Source organism: Arachis hypogaea, chromosome 20, assembly GCF_003086295.3.
Source record: "Arachis hypogaea cultivar Tifrunner chromosome 20, arahy.Tifrunner.gnm2.J5K5, whole genome shotgun sequence".
Taxonomy (NCBI): domain Eukaryota; kingdom Viridiplantae; phylum Streptophyta; class Magnoliopsida; order Fabales; family Fabaceae; genus Arachis; species Arachis hypogaea.
The window spans coordinates 59,125,287-59,138,494 of record NC_092055.1 but is presented as its reverse complement, the minus strand read 5'-3'; positions in this window follow the sequence as shown (position 1 = coordinate 59,138,494).

Sequence of the window (13,208 nt, the reverse complement as noted above, 5' to 3'; positions counted from 1 at the left end):
ATTGATCCTTGCAATTATCATGTTGTGGTTAGTGACAAGGATAAAGATCCTTATCCATCAACCCGTGCCAAGACTTTTTATCATTTGAGTTTCATTTACTTTCTTGTAATTTACATTTTTTGTCTCTTATTCCAAAACCCCAAAAACACTTATCCCATAACCAATAACATGAACACTTCCCTGTAATTCCTTGAGAGACGACCCAAGGTTTAAATACTTCGGTTATTTTTATTGGGGTTTGTACTTGGGACAAATAAATTAAACTTTGATTAAGGATTGTTGTTGGTTTAGAACTATACTTGCAACGAGATTTCATTGAGAAATTCTATACCGACAATTTTCTTCCATCACCGACTTTTACTGTTTTGTCGACATTTACTGTTTGCTTTTTCTGTTTGCCCCCATCCCCCCTTTTTTTTTAAAGAGATAATTTTCTTTGTGATTGGGCTTTTACATTGATTTCATATACAATTCTTATTACATTTCAAATGGCTCCTGTGAATCTTGATAGTAATGAGCCGGACTGGACTGGACTTCTTGGTCTTCTCCAAGAGGTATGGCTTGGATTGCCTGTAGAGAGTTTTGGATTTCTACTTCTAATGTTGCTGCTGCTAAAGATGCCATAATTTTTCACTTCTGGGTTAAGAATTGGGTCTCTTTTTTATATGCTATTTGTTCATTAGTAGTGCTTGAAGCTGTTATTGCTTGACGCTTTTGTGATGCTGTTGACCATTGGTCAATAGCTGCTTTCCTTGGTGTAACGACCCAATTTCTGGTACGTCATGATCATACTAAAAACTGAGCGCTACCAACTTGTCTACCTAATTATTATCTATTATTTATTATATGAGCCTGATTCATTGTTAAAAGCGTAGTTATTTTACGAGGTAATTTTTTTAAAAACATTTGGATTAACAAACAGTATCATTCATAATCAATTCACAACTGATAATATATAAAACAATTATAAACAACCACACATAAATACATCACAAGCAGTTAACAATATTCGGTGATCCAGCCTTTATTAGAGTATAGACTTTTAGTTAGAACACCCCTAGACATAGCAAGATAATAACTATATACATATATATACATACAACATCCAGGTCTTGACCTGTTCAAGAAGTCCCTAAGCTGGCGCCCAGGCTAGCCCAGACGCTATACTCACCTAGTCCCTCTAAACTACTAAAGCGATGGAAAGTATGTTCTAGGTCTTCAAAACTCAAGTCAGGTGGATCGTCATCAAAAGGTGGAAGGTCGTCTACTAATCCTCTACACGATCATATGTCATCAAAGAACGTCTCTCAAGTACTTCATCGAGTGGCCACATAACAGCAACATCGTACGGACGTTGGCTGGCCTCACAGTATATACATATAAACAGGTAACGAAGTTCACTCTAGACTCAGAAGACTACCTAGAGCGGAATCCTCTTTGCAGAACAGTCATCAGCAAACTACGGAAGGGTTCTCATGCTTCCATCTGAAGGGGGAAGGGAAAGAGAAGGGGTAAGAACTGGGGAGTTCTTAGTAGGGCCGGGGTTATTAGTTACGTTCATTAATTCCGTGTTGTTTAGCAGATAAATAGCAGAATTTCGAGAAGCAGTAGACAGAAGAAACAGATAAATAGAGAAAATAAAGAAAACAAAAAACAAAACACAAACAAAAGAATACAAGTAAACAAAACACATATACAGAGAATAGAATGAAAACCAAGAAGGCATACATTCAAACGAACAATCATAACAGAGGAAATGCGCAACCAAATATGATGCATGTCTAGCACTAGTGCAGGTAATGAGCTCATCTGTCGGTTACATACCCGCTCCCGACGTTACCCAGCAACCTCTGTCTGGATAAGGCTTTCCTGTTGGCAATATCCACTGCAAGCAACCTTTGTCTTGCAGGGTATCCACTGCAAGCCACCTTTGTCTTGCAGGGCGGCACTTATTAGCCGATATACGCCCAACACACTCACTGTAAGCAACCTCTGTATTACAGGAGCAACAACATACTCACTGTAAGCAACCTCTGTCTTACAGGAGCAACAACACACTCACTATAAGAAACCTCTGTCTTACAGGAGCAACAACACACTCACTGTAAGCAACCTCTGTCTTACAGGAGCACAATGATCTCGATACCTCTGTAAGCAACCTCTGTCTTACAGCAAAGCATTATAGCAAGGTATCCCAGGAAAGCACTCTCAGTGGTTGTACCACCATCTATCTGACTGCCATCACGCAGCAGATTATCACATAATCATTCTCATTACCATCATTCATTATCATTTTCATTATTCATCATCACTTTCACATTCTTTTGCAGTACCTCTTTCTTTCTCTGTTCAATCATACTGTACAAACTTTACATCTTTCACTTTTACAATATCCTGGCTCAAACCATTTATCTTTATCATATTACTCTTTTCTCTTTGTATCTCTTTACTTTACTCTGGTTACTCTGTGCTCTGTGTTACTTTATTCTGCGCTGATTTCTATGTTTAACGTATGTATTTAAAGCTTATGTAAATTTCGGTATGAATAGTTAGCCTGTCCCAAGTATAGGTTCATTAAGTCTATACTGAAACAATTTAACTTTTCATATAATACCTAACCCTAGTCGCAACTCAAGGATTAACTATGTTGCCCTAGTTCGTTCACTAATCTCTGTCTATTTTTCTGTCATTAAAACTTTACAGACTTTTTCTTCGACTTTTATCTTTTCTTCAACTTTTTATCTTTCTTTTATCTCTGCCTCACTAACATGTTATTACCACTCCCTAATTATTTTATGGAGGTAATTATGAGATTCTGCACTTAAAGTTGTCTTTCTAAAGCTTTTACAGAAAACTACCTTTTCTGTATTATTTTATTATTTTTATTAAAATATTTTTTTTAATTAAATATTATTATTTAATATTTTATTATTATTTATTATTTTAATACTAATTTTTCGAAAATTACCTTATCTTTACCTTTAACCTTTAAAATTCACTTTTTACCACCCGGAACTTTTAATATTTCTACTTTAACCACCCTAACTTTCAAAAATTACAAAATAAACCCCCAAACACCAAATTAATTACCACCTTACCCTTTTATGAATCAAAAAGGTGTTCTTCATTGTTCTTCACCACACTCAAAGTGTTCTTTGTGTTCTTCGTAAATTCTTCAGATTCTTTCTCTGTTTTTACCCGTTTTTCAGTCTTTTCCGCAACCGATTTTTACCATAATTCATTATAAATTAGCAGCCACTAAAATTCCATATTTTCTACATGATTTTAACACAAATTAAACCCCAATTTAAAGGTTAGGGTTTCATTTTCCAGCAGCCACAAGAACACAAGTTCATAGCTTGAATTTCATCAAATTTCATCAAAATTTCACCAAATTTTCAACAAGAATCACTTATATAAACAATCAATTTCAAGCACAAACAAACCATATCATAATTACACAACTCAAACACAATCAATCAAGATTAAATTCGTCAAACCCTACCTGGTTTCGCTGCTCCTAATTCGGTTAGACTTTCAGGTAGTCCTTAAGCACTTTTTTCTCCTAAATCACATCAAGAACAACGTTAAATCCAAAAACCCTCAACTAACCAAATCTCACTCATCATGTTAAGAAGTGATTTATAACCTTAGACTTGCTGTAAATTCATGTTTCTTGGCCCTCAAGTCAAGTTAAGCATGATTCCTAAGGAAAAACAACAGGAAAACACATGTTTTGCATGGTTTTCCTTGAAAACCGAATTGAAGAGCGAGGGAGAGAGCCATCTCTCCTTATTTCCAGCCTTGATATGTTATATGGTTATGTAGAGGAAGAAGAGAGGATCATTTTGGTGAAATCGGAATTTTGATTTGAGTTTTAGTTCAGAAGAAATCAAGCTTTGAAGATTAAGTGTTCATGAAAGTTTCTCTCTTTTCTCTCTTATTATTTTCGGCCAAAATGAAGAAATGAGACAGCCTTGGAGTGCCTTGGGGGTGTAGGGTGAGTTTTGATTGGTTGGCTTGAAGGTGGATTAAAATAATATTAAAATATCTCAGGTGTATAACTACTAAAACTAGGTGTATCAGAACACGCGTAAAAACATCTCTAAAAATTCTTTTCTAAGCTAATAGCATAAAAGACACTAGTAACATATTTAATATGATAATAAAACATGTATAATGAGGCCTTAGCATTGCTAAAGTCATCAGAGAGTGCCGGTGCTAAGCTGCACTTGTAAACTGTGAACCCGGTTAAACCGATTTCCTGTTTTTAACTAAAACAGACCAGGTAACCTTATAATATCATTCAAGAAGCTTCTAATACTGATATAATGATAATATTTTCCTATTATATCTCTTCTCTCATGAATCGAGTCCGATTCATCAAACTGAGACTATTTACAAAAAATAGAATCAAAACTCTTAACCGATACGGTTCAAAAACTGGGTTTTCGTGACTACGTTATCGAGCATGCCTCAGAAAAGGTTCTATCTTAAAGATGGCATAATAACAATGAGGATTGAGATACTTGATGATATATCAGAGGTTCTGGAGGATTTCATGCCTTCGGAAAAGATCTCGCATACTCGAAAATCAGGGTTGTTACATTCTACCCTCCTAAAAGAAAATTTTGCCCTCAAAATTTCAGCCACGTGCAGAATCCATCTTCAAGTGATCTACTTTCCTCAAGCCATCCTGACGAAGAGGTAGGTCCGTTCCTTATAGCATCCAAATCTAACATAGTCATTGCCATGTATTTCATAACAGCTATTAGGATAGCTGGTCTCACATGGATTCGTCGTTCGGATCTCAATTAAACCATGCCTATTCACAGTCATTAAGGTCTTATCTGCACCAAACAATCAACATTAAGGTGATCAGTCTTAATATCTCAAGTTAAGTATGAACATTCCCAAAATGAGCACTCATAGACATTCATGCCGAATGTATCTTAAAGATAACCTAACGGCGTGAGACACACAAGCAGAGTATGCAATGAAGCATAGTCAGTCCACTCTCCAGGCTCTACTGGGAACAAAATGCTCAGATACCAAATTGTAACGACCCAATTTCTGGTACGTCATGATCATACTAGAAACTGAGCTCTACCAACTTGTCTACCTAATTATTATCTATTATTTATTATATGAGCCTGATTCGTTGTGAAAAGCGTAGTTATTTTACGAGGTAATTTTTTTTAAAAACATTTGGATTAACAAATAGTATCATTCATAATCAATTCACAACTAATAATATATAAAATAATTATAAACAACCACACATAAATACATCACAAGCAGTTAACAATATTCGGTGATCCAGCCTTTATTAGAGTATAGACTTTTAGTTAGAACACCCGTAGACATAGCTAGATAATAACTATATACATATATATACATACAACATCCAGGTCCTGACCTGTTCAAGAAGTCCCTAAGCTGGCGCCCAGGCTAGCCCAGACTCTATACTCACCTAGTCCCTCTAAACTACTACAGCGATGGAAAGTATGTTCTAGGTCTTCAAAACTCAAGTCAGGTGGATCGTCATCAAAAGGTGGAAGGTCGTCTACTAATCCTCTACATGATCATATGTCATCAAAGAACGTCTCTCAAGTACTTCATCGAGTGGCCACATAACAGCAACATTGTACGGAGGACTTAGGTTAAAGTTTGTAGATAAGCAGGGTACAGACGTTGTCTGGCCTCACAGTATATACATATAAACAGGTAACAGAGTTCACTCTAGACTCAGAAGACTACCTAGAGCGGAATCCTCTTTGTAGAACAGTCATCAGAAAACTACGGAAGGGTTCTCTTGCTTCCATCTGAAGGGGGAAGGGAGAGAGAAGGGGTAAGAACTGGGGAGTTCTTAGTAGGGCCGGGGTTATTAGTTACATTCATTAATTCCATGTTATTTAGCAGATAAATAGCAGAATATCGAGAAGCAGTAGTGATGACAAGTCATCTTAGCCTAGTTTCACTAGCCTTTTTCTTTTGTTTTTAACTGAATTATGCACTTTCTTGAGCCATAAGCAAGCCAATTGGGTAGATTTTCATGCTTCCTTTGATTTAATCAACCATGTATGAATTCATGCTATTTCATGAGGTTTTATGCTATAATTATCACATATTATGAAAGAATGAATATCTCATGATTTTGAGCATAGCTTTGATGTGTTTGGTTGATTAATGATAGGTGAAGAAAGCTTGGAGAAAGGTTGAAGCAAGAAGGAATGGCTAGGAGGAAGAGAGGACAAAAAGTTTGAGCAAAAGTTTGCCTCAAACTTTAGCTCAAACTTTTGGATTAATTGGAAATGAACCAGGGAGCAAAAAGCTGGACCAAAAGTTAGCCTCAAACTTTTGTGCTAACTTTTGGGCAAAAAGCTGGAGCAAAAGTTAGCCTCAAACTTTTTGGCTAACTTTTGGCATCACAAATAAACACCCTGGAGACCAAAAGTTTGCGCCAACGTTAGCCCCTAACTTTTTGGCTAACGTTGGCGCATGAAAAACACACCCTGGAGAGCAAAAGTTTGCGCCAACGTTAGCTTCTAACTTTTTGGCTAACGTTGGCGCCATGAGTGTGCAAGGGGAGGCCAACGTTGGAGCAAAAGTTAGACCCCTAACTTTTGCCCCAACGTTGGTATCAGCAAAAGAGGGTGGCTGATGTGAAAAGTTGGAGTAAAAGTTAGCCTCAAACTTTTACTCCAACTTTTACTCAAGCTTTCATGATTCCAACCCGGTTCAATTCGGTTCTTCTCCAAACTCCAAGAGCAATCAACCAAGGCTTCTATCAACCCAATTCCATCAAGAGCAAAGGCCCAATTGAAGGCTTGAAGACCATTTGAAGAAAGTGTATAAATAGCATAGGATTTAAGTTTTTCGAGGAGCTTTTCCTTTAAGTTTTCAGAGAGAGTTTTCGGAGAGTTTTGGTGTTGAGTGAATTTTAAATTTCTAAGTCTTGGGGAAGGAGAATTGAATTCCCTTCCTCTTAGTTTTCTTGCTTTCAATTTCAATTGCAATTGTCTTGGATCTTGGGTGGAGAATTGAAGAACTTCTGTTTCAATCTCACCTTGGGATCTTGTTTAATTTTCTGCTTAATTGAATTTCAGTTTCGGTTAATTGCTTTTCATCTACTTTCTTTGCAATCTACATTTCCTTGCAATTGTTCTTGTTGGATCTAGGAAGGCATTGAGATCTAGACTTGATTTTCTAGTCTCTTGGGTCCTGAGATCCGAATTTCCCATTTCCCATTCCCTGTTTACTGTTTTCATGCTCATTTACATTTCTGTTTTAAGATCCGGTTCGATTCAAGACATCCTTTACTTCTCTGTTTGTTGCAATTTACTTTTCCTTGTTTAATTTCTGCAAATCCAACTCCCAATTCCCTTTACAATTCAAGCCATTTACATTTCTTGCACTTTAAGATTCTGCAATTTACATTTCTTGCGTTCTAAGTTTCTGCCATTTAATTTCTTGCTCTTTAAGATTCAGCACTTTAAATTCCAGTTCTCTTTAATTTCATGCAATTCACCCATTTCCTTTACTTTCTATGCAATTTAAATTCTGCAAATCACAAATCTCTCAACCAAATCTTGATTCGCTTGACTAAATCAACCACTAAACTAAAATTGCTCAATCCTTCAATCCCTGTGGGATCGACCTCACTCCCGTGAGTTATTATTACTTGATGCGATCCGGTGCACTTGCCGGTTAGATTTGGGTGTTTTGGAGAAATTCATTTTTCCACAGAAATATCCCATCAAGTTTTTGGCGCCGTTGCCGGGGATTGATTAGATTGACAATGATTAAGTGAGGTGGTGATCTAGATCTAGCATTTTTATTTTCTGTTTCTCTAATTTTCAATTAATCCGCTAACTGTTTGAAATTTTGCCTGAGATAACTGAAACTTCACTCTAGCAACAAAGTGAAGTTTTCCTGGAAATTTCTGGCTCTATGCAATGCTCTTGCTTACACAAGAGAAGCAATTTCTGCCACTATTCTCCCAAGTCCATCAACTGTTTGATACTTTGTGCCAGCTAACCTTCTGAATCACATTCTGAGCTTGAAAATATTCAATCATCACTTGAATTGTTTGTGACTGTGCAGATCATGGAGGGGAACTCAACAAATTCTAGCAATCATGAGAGTAATATCCCCACCTTGGATGATAATGTAACCCATAGTTCGAAGCAACTATCCATAGCCATGAATGATGTTGCCCAATGGTTTGAAGCTTTTCCACAAGGAGGCATTATCGGATGGGAAGAACTGATGAGTGGACTCCTAGTCAAGTTGAACCCATCACAGAGAGTTGTTAAGCCAGAGGCAGAAGTGCATCCATTCACACAAGAGAAAGAAATTGAAGGCGCTCGTGCAGTCATAAGCCAAAACAAGCAGATGCATCAGCAGACTCTACAACAACTAGACATGATGGCTAGAAAAATCACTGAGTTGAGACATGCTGTAGTACATACATACAACCTGACTCAAAGCTCATATGGGTGTAATCAAGCTGAACACAGTTTTGGGGCCATTAACCATGAGCAACAAAGTTATGAGCAACTACAATCTCCAAGCAATCACTCTAACATGCTCCAACACAGGCCTCAGAATGATGTGTACAATCCACCTTGGAGAACTCATTCTAATGGGAGGGGGGTTGAGAACCAAAACCAAAGACCAAGGGACTTCAACTGCAACAATCCCAGCTTCAAAAATCAACTTAAAACACACCCCCACAACAACAATCACACACACTTCCAACCCCGTCCTACCTCACCATTCGCCCAAAATGACCTTCATCGACCACCACAATTGACACAGCCACAACCACTTCCAACCTTTCAAAGAATCTATATTCTAGAAATGCTGATGGAGAGGTCCATAAAAATTCAAGAAATGATGGCAATAGAGCAGGAAGAATTAAAGAAACATCAAGAGATGATAAGCAAGAACCAAGAGGCCTCACTCAGAAGACTTGAAAGGCAGATGAAACAACTGGTTCAAAACCTTGCTGAATTGGGTGAGAAGAAGGGGACTCTGAACCCAAAGAGCCATGAAAAGGATGCTGGATTGAAAGAGAAGGGAGTCATGGAGGAAAGTAAGAAGGCTATGGAAAGAGAAACAGAGGGAAGGAAGCCCATAGCAAGAGGAGGAAACCTAAGGCAACAGAAGCCTCAACTTCCATGATCAAAGAATGAAGGATGTCAAGCTAGTGACAATAAAGAAGCGCTTTGTTGGGAGACAACCCAACCTGAGGTAGTTTTCTTTTCATAGCTATTTTAATAAAAATGTTAATTAGTTTTATCTATATTGCAAGAAGCTAAGTTTGGTGTTGCACACCAAAACAATATAAGGGAGAATGAAGGATTCTAAGTTTGGTGTTCCACCAAAATCTCATTTAAAACATATTCTCACCTTCTGCATAATGCTAGCTTCAAGTAGCTAGATAAACTAGTTAACTATTTTGCTATTCTTTAGTTTTCAGTTTTGTCACTTTTGAAAAAGAAAAAGAGTTTTACACATGGTTAATTGATGCACAAGAACCATTGGCAAGGTACTAAGTTTGGTGTTCCCACACCAAAGTAAGTACAAAGGCCCACAAATAAATCATGCATGCTAACCATTGTTTCTAAGTGCTTGGGGAACAAGCAACTTTCAATATCATTGCAGAGGTCCATACAAGCTTTTGGAAGGATCAAGCATCATCAATCAAAGAAATGAAAGAGGAATGTGTGGATCAGTGATGATGATGATAAGAAGGAAAGCAAGCGAATTCCAAAAGGTTGTATTGTTAAGTGACTGTTTTACATCAAACACTACTATGATTGAAAGTGATATAATACCCCTGCCTGTCTGCAAAATATAGTTCTCTATAATTCAATAAGCAAGATGCTTGATCATTCACAACATTTTTCTCTTCAAAACTTGTTTGCACTCAATACTTCAAAAATGCATCACATGAAAGTTCTTTGAAAAGAAGGATTGAGGAATTAAAACAATTTTAAGGCATGCAAAAGATTAGGAGAAGTGGCGGTTCTGGTTGTATGATTATGTATTGAGGCTGCATGCTTGTGAAAACTTGCATGGGAGCTCATAGGCAGGACATGAAGTTCAAAGAAGTATTGTGGAGATTCTCAAAAATCTATTGATCCAAGAAGCAGCAAACAAAACAAAAGAAAGAAAAGAAAATACAAAGACAAAAAGAACATGGCCCAAGGCTCTGAGCATCAATTACTAGGCAGAAAAGAAAGAAGAAACAATGACTCAAAGAGTTGTTAGCCTAGTAAAATGCTTGTGGTTGAGTTGTGTCAAAGAAAGAGGCTTGAGCAAGTAAATCCTTAGGGGTGCTTTAACACCTAATACCTTAAAACCAACTGGTTTAGGAGTATTGATTGAAAGCTTATCTAAAGAGCCGCTTTGAGACATGACACTTAGAGTCAAGGCCAAAGCACAGAAACTAAAAGCTGCTTCAAGGTGACTACATATAAAGAGATCTCCATGATACCATTTGGATGAAAATCCTAAGACCTAAGACTCCCAATATGTGAGGACTAGTAAGCACTGAAGCCCTTATATGAGCATATAATTTAGAGTTCACCCCACTGTTACTTAATCACTTCACTCACAGGACTTTACAAGTTGTTCTTCAATCCATCTTAAATGAAAGAACCATTGAGCATAAATCATTTCTTACTTGGGGACAAGCAAGCTTTAAGTTTGGTGTTGTGATGACAAGTCATCTTAGCCTAGTTTCACTAGCCTTTTTCTTTTGTTTTTAACTGAATTATGCACTTTCTTCAACATCATCAATTCATAAAATCGGCATTTAAGCCATAAATCACTTTTTCCCAAATCATTTCACTTTGAAATCATGTTTCACTCTTTTTAGCCTTGGCTTTAGAAATCTCGTTTCTCAAATCATCTCAGGCTCATAAGCCAAATTTACTCAAAGTGAGTTCCCTTTTTAAAACAAAGCCACTCTCGGCATTCTCTTTCCAAAACTTCCAAAACCATGGCAAGTTAAGGATTTATTTCAAAGTATTCAAAATCACCCATACAACAATGGGATTTTATAACAAAAGTTTCTCAGCAGAGTCCCAAGTCTTTCGGGAAGGTCAACCTATATCAATTCCTCAAAATTCATTGAAACTCTTAAAATCATGGATTCTCGGTTCAAGTAAATAAAACTGAATTTATTATGAAACCGACCATACAAAATCACAAGTTCCAACCCGGTCCAAAAATCAACTCATTTGAAAAGAAACCGGTTCATTTGAATCAAACCACTTTCAGGTTTCTTTTTGGAATCCATTTTTCTAACTCTTCCAAAATGCCTCAAACTTAATTACTCAATCAAAAGTGTAGATTCCTTTGAAATCACTAAAAGCTCCTTTTATATTGAAATCAATATTAGAGCATCATTCTTTCCTTCAGTGATTCAAACTATAAAAATAGTTCATTTCTGAATAAGTCAAACTCAAGGCATAAAGTTCACTAAATAAATTAAGCTTGAAAATATAAATATTTTCTTAATAAATCAAATAATACAACTTCTCAAATCCAATTCTTTTTAAATAACTTTTTAAACAAGACTAGAATTTTGTAGAAATTTTGGCAGCACCTCCCTTAAAACTTGGACTTTTGCCACCCGGTTCGGGTCCCAACTAAACCGTTTCTCATTCCTTTTCAACAGCTCAAAACCAAAAATCAATTCAAAGCAAGCTAAATCCAACAGTCACCTCAGTGGCATATCTCAAGAAAACCATTTCAAAGTCAACTCAATATCAACCGATTTAACTCATTCCCAAAGCTTTAAAGAAACGGTTCAGTAACAAATCATTTGTCCAAGATCAAGTCAATTAAAGTAAACCAGGCTGAATTCAAAAGTGCATTTGACTTTTCACATCATCAATTAATTGTCTCAAATCAAATCAATCCTCAATGGATTAAACTCAGATTTCATATCTTTAAAGAATCACTTCAAAACATTATATTTCACAAAGCCACACAACAATTCAGCCAAATAAACATCCATAATCATTCGAGTCAATCAAATAATACATAAGGCAGATACAATCACTAAATACACCATATCTCACATCAGTATCCATATGTAATAATTCCAATAATAAACTATAGTTTTCGGAAAGCGCCCCTACCTCAAAATGCAAACCATAACCCAAACGCATCACCAGAAGTATCTATCAACCCGAAGTTACCGGCAGCTCGCATCACAGCTTTGTTCACTTTCGCAGCAGCAATTACAACCCTTACGCGCAACATGTGGCTCTGATAGCTTAATCCTAGAAAACATTATTATTACGAAAACCTTAAAACACAACACGGGATATGAACTGGCAAGGTTTCGAGGCAGAGGTACTTACGGTAACTAAAGAATACTAACTGAACCAAAGAACACAAGCCTCAGCGATGGTTCCGTTAGTAGTTCCAGCAACAGATGAAGCAGCCCCCAAAACGAATACTAGTCGTAACATAAATCGCCAAACAGAGCCAGCAACCATCTCCAGTAAAGGCAGCGACAATGTCACTTACTATAACCATTTTATTTAATACAACTAGTGTCAGCAACAATGCTTCTAGGTAGGAATAAATTGATAGAACAAGAGGGAATCGGAAATAGGGTAAGGCTTACCCAACAGCAGCGGTTCAAAATGGAGCCAGGGCAAGGCCAGAGCAACATCAACTCCACAGCGGCAGTGGTGCCTTGTTAGAATCCAAAACCCAGGACCAGAGGCAGAAAGGCATCTCCTTTCCCTAATTCACGCGGCGCTCAATCAGAGATGGCATGAGCTCCGGCGGCAGTGGACTGCGGAGAGGTCAACGGCAGGGAGGCAAGGCGCGGTGGTGACGCAGCTGGATGCACGACTGCTCTCCCTTCCTCCACGCCTCTGGCAGCGGCGGCCAAGGTCCCAGCGATGGCTTCGTTCATCGCCCCTTCTCTCTAGGTCTCCCATTCTCCTCTGTTCGCGCGGCAACAGGGGCAAGGCACGACGGCGAGGCGACAGCTCCGGTGGCTCAGCACCGTTCGACAGCGACGCTAGCTCCTCCTCCTCACATCCATCGCGTCTCTCTGTTTCTCCCACCGCGAGCTCGACAGCAAAGGCCATGGAGCCTCTCGTATGGCGGCGTTGAGGCGTGGGGCACGGCGGCAAGGCGTGAGGTAGTGGCGTGGTGGCACGACGGCA